Genomic DNA, 11,418 nt, shown 5'->3' with positions numbered 1-11,418 from the left:
TTCAAACAAAGCTATTTGAATCAAATGAAAGTCAAATACATTCTACAAAGCTAATTGAATCAAATGAAAGTCAAACACATTCAAACAAAGCTATTTGAATCAATTGAAAGTCAAATACATTTTACAAAGCTAATTGAATCAAATGAAAGTCAAACACATTCAAACAAAGCTAATTGAATTAAATGAAAGTCAAATACATTCTACAAAGCTAATTGAATCAAATGAAAGTCAAACACATTCAAACAAAGCTAATTGAATCAAATGAAAGTCAAATACGTTCAAACAAAGCTATTTGAATAAAATGAAAGTCAAAAACATTCTACAAAGCTAATTAAATCAAATGAAAGTCAAATACATTCTACAAAGCTAATTGAATAAAATGAAAGTCAAACACATTCAAACAAAGCTAATTGAAATAAATGAAAGTCAAATACATTCTACAAAGCTAATTGAATCAAATGAAAGTCAAACACATTCAAACAAAACTAATTGAATCAAATGAAAGTCAAACACATTCAAACGAATCTATTTGAATTAAATGAAAGTCAAATACATTCTACAAAGCTAATTGAATCAAATGAATGTCAAATACATTCAAATAAAGCTATTTGAATCAAATGAAAGTTAAATACATTCTTCAAAGCTAATTGAATCAAATGAAAGTCAAACACATTCAAACAAAGCTATTTGAATCAAATGAGAGTCAAATAAATTGAAACAAAGCTAATTAAATCAAATAAAAGTAAAATACATTCTACAAAGCTAATTGAATCAAATGAAAGTCAAACACATTCAAACAAAGCCTTTTAAATCAAATGAAAGTCAAACACATTTAAAAAAAAGCTTTTTAATTTAAATGAAAGTCAAACACAGTCAAACAAAGTTATTTGACTCAAATGAAAGTCAAATACATTTTACAAAGCTAATTGAATCAAATGAAAGTCAAACACATTCAAACAAAGCTATTTAAATAAAATGAAAGTCAAATACATTCTACAAAGCTAATTGAATCAAATGAAAGTCAAGCACATTCAAACAAAGCTATTTGAATCAAATGAGAGTCAAATACATTCAAACAAAGCTTATTAAATCAAATAAAAGTCTAATACATTCTACAAAGCTAATTGAATTAAATTAAAGTCAAACACATTCAAACAAAGCTAATTGAATCAAATGAAAGTCAAACACATTCAAACAAATCTATTTGAATTAAATGAAAGTCAAATACATTCTACAAAGCTAATTGAATCAAATGAAAGTCAAATAAATTCAAATAAAGCTATTTGAATCAAATGAAAGTCAAATACATTCTTCAACGCTAATTGAATCAAATGAAAGACAAACACATTCAAACAAAGCTCTTTGAATCAAATGAGAGTCAAATAAATTCAAACAAAGCTAATTAAATCAAATAAAAGTAAAATACATTCTACAAAGCTAATTGAATCAAATGAAAGTCAAACACATTCAAACAAAGCCTTTTAAATCAAATGAAAGTCAAACACATTAAAAAAAAAGCTTTTTAATTTAAATGAAAGTCAAACACAGTCAAACAAAGTTATTTGACTCAAACGAAAGTCAAATACATTTTACAAAGCTAATTGAATCAAATGAAAGTCAAACACATTCAAACAAAGCTATTTGAATCAAATGAAAGTCAAATACATTCTACAAAGCTAATTGAATCAAATGAAAGTCAAACACATTCAAACAAAGCTATTTGAATCAATTGAAAGTCAAATACATTCTACAAAGCTGATGGAATCAAATGAAAGTCAAACACGTTCTACAAAGCTAATTGAATCAAATAAAAGTGAAACACATTCAAACAAAGCTATTTGAATCAAATGAGAGTAAAATACATTCAAACAAAGCTAATTAAATCAAATAAAAGTCAAATACATTCTACAAAGCTAATTGAATCAAATGAAAGTAAAATACATTCTACAAAGATAATTGAATCAAATGAAAGTCAAACACATTCAAACAAAGCTAATTGAATCAAATGAAAGCCAAACACATTCAACAAAGCTAATTGAATCAAATGAAAGTCAAACACATTCAAACGAAGCTAATTGAATCAAATGAAAGTCAAGCACATTCAAACAAAGCTATTTGAATCAAATGAGAGTCAAATACATTCAAACAAAGCTAATTAAATCAAATAAAAGTCTAATACATTCTACCAAGCTAATTGAATTAAATAAAAGTCAAACACATTCAAACAAAGCTAATTGAATCAGATGAAAGTCAAACACATTCAAACAAAGAATTCTAATCAAATAAAAGTCAAATACATTCTACAAAGCTAATTGAATCAAATGAAAATCTAACACATTCAAATAAAGCTATTTAAATCAAATGAAAGTCAAATATATTCTACAAAGCTAATTGAATCAAATGAAAGTCAAACACATTCACACAAAGCTATATGAATCAAATGAGAGTCAAATAAATTTAAACAAAGCTAATTAAATCAAATAAAAGTAAAATACATTCTACAAAGCTAATTGAATCAAATGAAAGTCAAACACATTCAAACAATGCCTTTTAAATCAAATGAAAGTCAAACACATTCAAAAAAAGCTTTTTAATTTAAATGAAAGTCAAACACATTCAAACAAAGCTATATAAATCAAATGAAAGTGAAATGCATTCTACAAAGCAAATTGAATTAAATGAAATTCAAACACATTCAAACAAAGCTATTTAAATCAAATGACAGTCAAATACATTCTACAAAGCTAATTGAATCAATTGAAAGTCAAACACATTCAAACAAAGCTAATTGAATCAAAAGAAAGTCAAATACATTCTACAAAGCTAATTGAATCAAATGAAAGTCAAATACATTTAAATAAAGCTATTTGAATCAAATGAAAGTCAAATACATTCTTCAAAGCTAATTGAATCAAATGAAAGTCAAACACATTCAAACAAAGCTATTTGAATCAAATGAGAGTCAAATAAATTCAAACAAAGCTAATTAAATCAAATAAAAGTAAAATACATTCTACAAGGCTAATTGAATCAAATGAAAGTCAAACACATTCAAACAAAGCCTTTTAAATCAAATGAAAGTCAAACACTTTCAAAAAAAGCTTTTTAATTTAAATGAAAGTCAAACACAGTCAAACAAAGTTATTTGACTCAAATGAAAGTCAAATACATTTTACAAAGCTAATTGAATCAAATGAAAGTCAAACACATTCAAACAAAGCTATTTGAATCAAATGAAAGTCAAATACATTCTACAAAGCTAATTGAATCAAATGAAAGTCAAACACATTCAAACAAAGCTAATTGAATAAAATAAAAGTCAAACACATTCAACAAATCTAATTGAATCAAATGAAAGTCAAACACATTCAAACAAAGCTAATTGAATCAAATGAAAGTCAAGCACATTCAAACAAAGCTATTTGAATCAAATGAGAGTCAAACACATTCAAACAAAGCTAATTGAATCAAATGAAAGTCAAACACATTCAAACATATTCAAACAAAGTTAATTGAATCAAATGAAAGTCAAACACATTCAAACAAAGCTATTTGAAGAAACTGAAAGTCAAATACATTCTACAAAGCAAATTAAAACAAATGAAAGTCAAACACAGTCAAACAAAGTTATTTGACTCAAATGAAAGTCAAATACATTTTACAAAGCTAATTGAATCAAATGAAAGTCAAACACATTGAAACAAAGCTATTTGAATCAAATGAAAGTCAAATACATTCTACAAAGCTAATTGAATCAAATGAAAGTCAAACACATCCAAACAAAGCTATTTGAATCAATTGAAAGTCAAATACATTCTACAAAGCTGATGGAATCAAATGAAAGTCAAACACATTCAAACAAAGCTATTTGAATCAAATGAAAGTCAAATACGTTCTACAAAGCTAATTGAATCAAATAAAAGTGAAACACATTCAAACAAAGCTATTTGAATCAAATGAGAGTAAAATACATTCAAACAAAGCTAATTAAATCAAATAAAAGTCAAATACATTCTACAAAGCTAATTGAATCAAATGAAAGTCAAATACATTCTACAAAGCTAATTGAATCAAAAGAAAGTCAAACACATTCAAACAAAGCTAATTGAATCAAATGAAAGTCAAACACATTCAACAAATCTAATTGAATCAAATGAAAGTCAAACACATTCAAACAAAGCTAATTGAATCAAATGAAAGTCAAGCACATTCAAACAAAGCTATTTGAATCAAATGAGAGTCAAACACATTCAAACAAAGCTAATTGAATCAAATGAAAGTCAAACACATTCAAACACATTCAAACAAAGTTAATTGAATCAAATGAAAGTCAAACACATTCAAACAAAGCTATTTGAAGAAACTGAAAGTCAAATACATTCTACAAAGCAAATTGAAACAAATGAAAGTCAAACACAGTCAAACAAAGTTATTTGAGTCAAATGAAAGTGAAATACATTCTACAAAGCTAATTGAATCAAATGAAAGTCAAACACATTCAAACAAAGCTATTTGAATCAAATGAAAGTTAAATACGTTCTACAAAGCTAATTGTATCAAATGAAAGTCAAACGCAATCAAATAAAGCTATTTGAGTCAAATGAAAGTAAAACACATTCAAACAAAGTTAATTGAATCAAATGAAAGTCAAACACATTCAAACAAAGCTATTTGAAGAAACTGAAAGTCAAATACATTCTACAAAGCAAATTGAATCAAATGAAAGTTAAACGCATTCAAACAAAGCTATTTGAATCAAATGAGAGTCAAATACATTCTACAAAGCTAATTGAATCAAATGAAAGTCAAACACATTCAAACAAAGCTAATTGAATCAAATGAAAGTCAAATACATTCAACAAAGCTAATTGAATCAAATGAAATTCAAGAACATTCAAACAAAGCTATTCGAATCAAATGAGAGTCAAATACATTCAAACAAAGCTAATTAAATCAAATAAAAGTCTAATACATTCTACAAAGCTAATTGAATTAAATTAAAGTCAAACACATTCAAACAAAGCTAATTGAATCAAATGAAAGTCAAACACATTCAAACAAAGATTTTGAATCAAACGAAAGTCAAATACATTCTACAAAGTTAATTGAATCAAATGAAAGTCAAATACATTCAAACAAAGCTATTTGAATCAAATGAGAGTCTAATAAATTAAAACAAAGCTAATTAAATCAAATAAAAGTAAAATACATTCTACAAAGCTAATTGAATCAAATGAAAGTCAAACACATTTAAACAAAGCCTTTTAAATCAAATGAAATTCAAACACATTCAAAAAAAGATTTTTAATTTAAATGAAAGTCAAACACAGTCAAACAAAGTTATTTGACTCAAATGAAAGTCAAATACATTTTACAAAGCTAATTGAATCAAATGAAAGTCAAACACATTCAAACAAAGCTATTTGAATCAAATGAAACTCAAATACATTATACAAAGCTAATTGAATCAAATGAAAGTCAAACACATTCAAACAAAGCTATTTGAATTAAATGAAAGTCAAATACATTCTACAAAGCTAATTGAATCAAATGAAAGTCAAACACATTCAAACAAAGCTAATTGAATCAAATGAAAGTTAAACACATTCAAACAAATCTATTTGAATTAAATGAAAGTCAAATACATTCTACAAAGCTAATTGAATCAAATGAAAGTCAAATACATTCAAATAAAGCTATTTGAATCAAATGAAAGTCAAATACATTCTTCAAAGCTAATTGAATCAAATGAAAGTCAAATACATTCTACAAAGCTAATTGAATCAAATGAAAGTCAAACACATTCAAACAAAGCTAATTGAATTAAATGAAAGTCAAATACATTCTACAAAGCTAATTGAATCAAATGAAAGTCAAACACTTTCAAACAAAGTTGTTTAAATTAAATGAAAGTGAAATGTATTCTACAAAGCTAATTGATCAAATGAAAGTTAAACGCATTCAAACAAAGCTAATTGAATCAAATGAAAGTCAAACACATTTAAACACATCAAACACATTCAAACAAAGTTAATTGAATCAAATAAAAGTCAAACACATTCAAACAAAGCCTTTTAAATCAAATGAAAGTCAAACACTTTCAAAAAAATCTTTTTAATTTAAATGAAAGTCAAACACAGTCAAACAAAGTTATTTGACTCAAATGAAAGTCAAATACATTTTACAAAGCTAATTGAATCAAATGAAAGTCAAACACATTCAAACAAAGCTATTTGAATCAAATGAAAGTCAAATACATTCTACAAAGCTAATTGAATCACATGAAAGTCAAACACATTCAAACAAAGCTATTTGAATCAATTGAAAGTCAAATACATTCTACAAAGCTGATGGAATCAAATGAAAGTCAAACACATTCAAACAAAGCTATTTGAATCAAATGAAAGTCAAATAATTTCTACAAAGATAATTGAATCAAATAAAAGTGAAACACATTCAAACAAAGCTATTTGAATCAAATGAGAGTAAAATACATTCAAACAAAGCTAATTAAATCAAATAAAAGTCAAATACATTCTACAAAGCTAATTGAATCAAATGAAAGTCAAATACATTCTACAAAGCTAATTGAATCAAAAGAAAGTCAAACACATTCAAACAAAGCTAATTGAATCAAATGAAAGTCAAACACATTCAACAAATCTAATTGAATCAAATGAAAGTCAAACACATTCAAACAAACCTAATTGAATCAAATGAAAGTCAAGCACATTCAAACAAAGCTATTTGAATCAAATGAGAGTCAAACACATTCAAACAAAGCTAATTGAATCAAATGAAAGTCAAACACATTCAAACAAAGCTAATTGAATCAAATGAAAGTCGAATACATTCAACAAAGCTAATTGAATCAAATGAAAGTCAAGCACATTCAAACAAAGCTATTTGAATCAAATGAGAGTCAAACACATTCAAACAAAGCTAATTGAATCAAATGAAAGTCAAACACATTCAAACACATTCAAACAAAGTTAATTGAATCAAATGAAAGTCAAACACATTCAAACAAAGCTATTTGAAGAAACTGAAAGTCAAATACATTCTACAAAGCAAATTGAAACAAATGAAAGTCCAACACAGTCAAACAAAGTTATTTGAGTCAAATGAAAGTGAAATACATTCTACAAAGCTAATTGAATCAAATGAAAGTCAAACACATTCAAACAAAGCTATTTGAATCAAATGAAAGTTAAATACGTTCTACAAAGCTAATTGTATCAAATGAAAGTCAAACGCAATCAAATAAAGCTATTTGAGTCAAATGAAAGTAAAACACATTCAAAACAAAGTTAATTGAATCAAATGAAAGTCAAACACATTCAAACAAAGCTATTTGAAGAAACTGAAAGTCAAATACATTCTACAAAGCAAATTGAATCAAATGAAAGTTAAACGCATTCAAACAAAGCTATTTGAATCAAATGAGAGTCAAATACATTCTACAAAGCTAATTGAATCAAATGAAAGTCTAACACATTCAAACAAACCTAATTGAATCAAATGAAAGTCAAATACGTTCAACAAAGCTAATTGAATCAAATGAAAGTCAAGAACATTCATACAAAGCTATTCGAATCAAATGAGAGTCAAATACTTTCAAACAAAGCTAATTAAATCAAATAAAAGTCTAATACATTCTACAAAGCTAATTGAATTAAATTAAAGTCAAACACATTCAAACAAAGCTAATTGAATCAAATGAAAGTCAAACACATTCAAACAAAGATTTCAAATCAAACGAAAGTCAAATACATTCTACAAAGCTAATTGAATCAAATGAAAGTCAAATACATTCAAACAAAGCTATTTGAATCAAATGAGAGTCAAATAAATTCAAACAAAGCTAATTAAATCAAATAAAAGTAAAATACATTCTACAAAGCTAATTGAATCAAATGAAAGTCAAACACATTTAAACAAAGCCTTTTAAATCAAATGAAATTCAAACACATTCAAAAAAAGCTTTTTAATTTAAATGAAAGTCAAACACAGTCAAACAAAGTTATTTGACTCAAATGAAAGTCAAATACATTTTACAAAGCTAATTGAATCAAATGAAAGTCAAACACATTCAAACAAAGCTATTTGAATCAAATGAAACTCAAATACATTATACAAAGCTAATTGAATCAAATGAAAGTCAAACACATTCAAACAAAGCTATTTGAATTAAATGAAAGTCAAATACATTCTACAAAGCTAATTGAATCAAATGAAAGTCAAACACATTCAAACAAAGCTAATTGAATCAAATGAAAGTCAAACACATTCAAACAAATCTATTTGAATTAAATGAAAGTCAAATACATTCTACAAAGCTAATTGAATCAAATGAAAGTCAAATACATTCAAATAAAGCTATTTGAATCAAATGAAAGTCAAATACATTCTTCAAAGCTAATTGAATCAAATGAAAGTCAAATACATTCTACAAAGCTAATTGAATCAAATGAAAGTCAAATACATTCTACAAAGCTAATTGAATCAAAAGAAAGTCAAACACATTCAAACAAAGCTAATTGAATCAAATGAAAGTCAACCACATTCAACAAATCTAATTGAATCAAATGAAAGTCAAACACATTCAAACAAAGCTAATTGAATCAAATGAAAGTCAAGCACATTCAAAACAAAGCTATTTGAATCAAATGAGAGTCAAACACATTCAAACAAAGCTAATTGAATCAAATGAAAGTCAAATACATTCTTCAAAGCTAATTGAATCAAATGAAAGTCAAATACATTCTACAAAGCTAATTGAATCAAATGAAAGTCAAATACATTCTACAAAGCTAATTGAATCAAAAGAAAGTCAAACACATTCAAACAAAGCTAATTGAATCAAATGAAAGTCAAACAAATTCAACAAATCTAATTGAATCAAATGAAAGTCAAACACATTCAAACAAAGCTAATTGAATCAAATGAAAGTCAAGCACATTCAAACAAAGCTATTTGAATCAAATGAGAGTCAAACACATTCAAACAAAGCTAATTGAATCAAATGAAAGTCAAACACATTCAAACACATTCAAAAAAAGTTAATTGAATCAAATGAAAGTCAAACACATTCAAACAAAGCTATTTGAAGAAACTGAAAGTCAAATACATTCTACAAAGCAAATTGAAACAAATGAAAGTCAAACACAGTCAAACAAAGTTATTTGAGTCAAATGAAAGTGAAATACATTCTACAAAGCTAATTGAATCAAATGAAAGTCAAACACATTCAAACAAAGCTATTTGAATCAAATGAAAGTTAAATACGTTCTACAAAGCTAATTGTATCAAATGAAAGTCAAACGCAATCAAATAAAGCTATTTGAGTCAAATGAAAGTAAAACACATTCAAACAAAGTTAATTGAATCAAATGAAAGTCAAACACATTCAAACAAAGCTATTTGAAGAAACTGAAAGTCAAATACATTCTACAAAGCAAATTGAATCAAATCAAAGTTAAATGCATTCAAACAAAGCTATTTGAATCAAATGAGAGTCAAATACATTCTACAAAGCTAATTGAATCAAATGAAAGTCTAACACATTTAAACAAAGCTAATTGAATCAAATGAAAGTCAAATACGTTCAACAAAGCTAATTGAATCAAATGAAAGTCAAGAACATTCAAACAAAGCTATTCGAATCAAATGAGAGTCAAATACATTCAAACAAAGCTAATTAAATCAAATAAAAGTCTAATACATTCTACAAAGCTAATTGAATTAAATTAAAGTCAAACACATTCAAACAAAGCTAATTGAATCAAATGAAAGTCAAACACATTCAAACAAAGATTCGAATCAAACGAAAGTCAAATACATTCTACAAAGCTAATTGAATCAAATGAAAGTCAAATACATTCAAACAAAGCTATTTGAATCAAATGAGAGTCAAATAAATTCAAACAAAGCTAATTAAATCAAATAAAAGTAAAAATACATTCTACAAAGCTAATTGAATCAAATGACAGTCAAACACATTCAAACACAGCCTTTTAAATCAAATGAAATTCAAACACATTCAAAAAAGCTTTTTAATTTAAATGAAAGTCAAACACAGTCAAACAAAGTTATTTGACTCAAATGAAAGTCAAATACATTTTACAAAGCTAATTGAATCAAATGAAAGTCAAACACATTCAAACAAAGCTATTTGAATCAAATGAAACTCAAATACATTATACAAAGCTAATTGAATCAAATGAAAGTCAAACACATTCAAACAAAGCTATTTGAATTAAATGAAAGTCAAATACATTCTACAAAGCTAATTGAATCAAATGAAAGTCAAACACATTCAAACAAAGCTAATTGAATCAAATGAAAGTCAAACACATTCAAACAAATCTATTTGAATTAAATGAAAGTCAAATACATTCTACAAAGCTAATAGAATCAAATGAAAGTCAAATACATTCAAATAAAGCTATTTGAATCAAATGAAAGTCAAATACATTCTTCAAAGCTAATTGAATCAAATGAAAGTCAAATACATTCTACAAAGCTAATTGAATCAAATGAAAGTCAAACACATTCAAACAAAGCTAATTGAATTAAATGAAAGTCAAATACATTCTACAAAGCTAATTGAATCAAATGAAAGTCAAACACATTCAAACAAAGCTATTTGAATCAAATGAGAGTCAAATAAATTCAAACAAAGCTAATTAAATCAAATAAAAGTAAAATACATTCTACAAAGCTAATTGAATCAAATGAAAGTCAAACACATTCAAACAAAGCTAATTGAATCAAATGAAAGTCAAATACATTCAACAAAGCTAATTGAATCAAATGAAAGTCAAGCACATTCAAACAAAGCTATTCGAATCAAATGAGAGTCAACTACATTCAAACAAAGCTAATTAAATCAAATAAAAGTCTCTTACATTCTACAAAGCTAATTGAATTAAATTAAAGTCAAACACATTCAAACAAAGCTAATTGAATCAAATGAAAGTCAAACACATTCAAACAAAGATTTCGAATCAAATGAAAGTCAAATACATTCTACAAAGCTAATTGAATTAAATGAAAGTCAAACACATTTAAATAAAGCTATTTGAATCAAAAGAAAGTCAAATACATTCTACAAAGCTAATTGAATCAAATGAAAGTCAAACACATTCAAACAAAGCTATTTGAATCAAATGAGAGTCAAATAAATTCAAACAAAGCTAATTAAATCAAATAAAAGTAAAATACATTCTACAAAGCTAATTGAATCAAATGAAAGTCAAACTCATTCAAACAAAGCTAATTGAATCAAATGAAAGTCAAATACATTCAACAAAGCTAATTGAATCAAATGAAAGTCATGCACATTCAAACAAAGCTATTCGAATCAAATGAGAGTCATATACATTCAAACAAAGCTAATTAAATCAAATAAAAGTC

The sequence above is a fragment of the Chenopodium quinoa genome, unplaced genomic scaffold (assembly GCF_001683475.1).
Source record: "Chenopodium quinoa cultivar QQ74 unplaced genomic scaffold, ASM168347v1, whole genome shotgun sequence".
NCBI classification, from domain to species: domain Eukaryota; kingdom Viridiplantae; phylum Streptophyta; class Magnoliopsida; order Caryophyllales; family Amaranthaceae; genus Chenopodium; species Chenopodium quinoa.
This window is presented reverse-complemented; position numbering follows the sequence as displayed.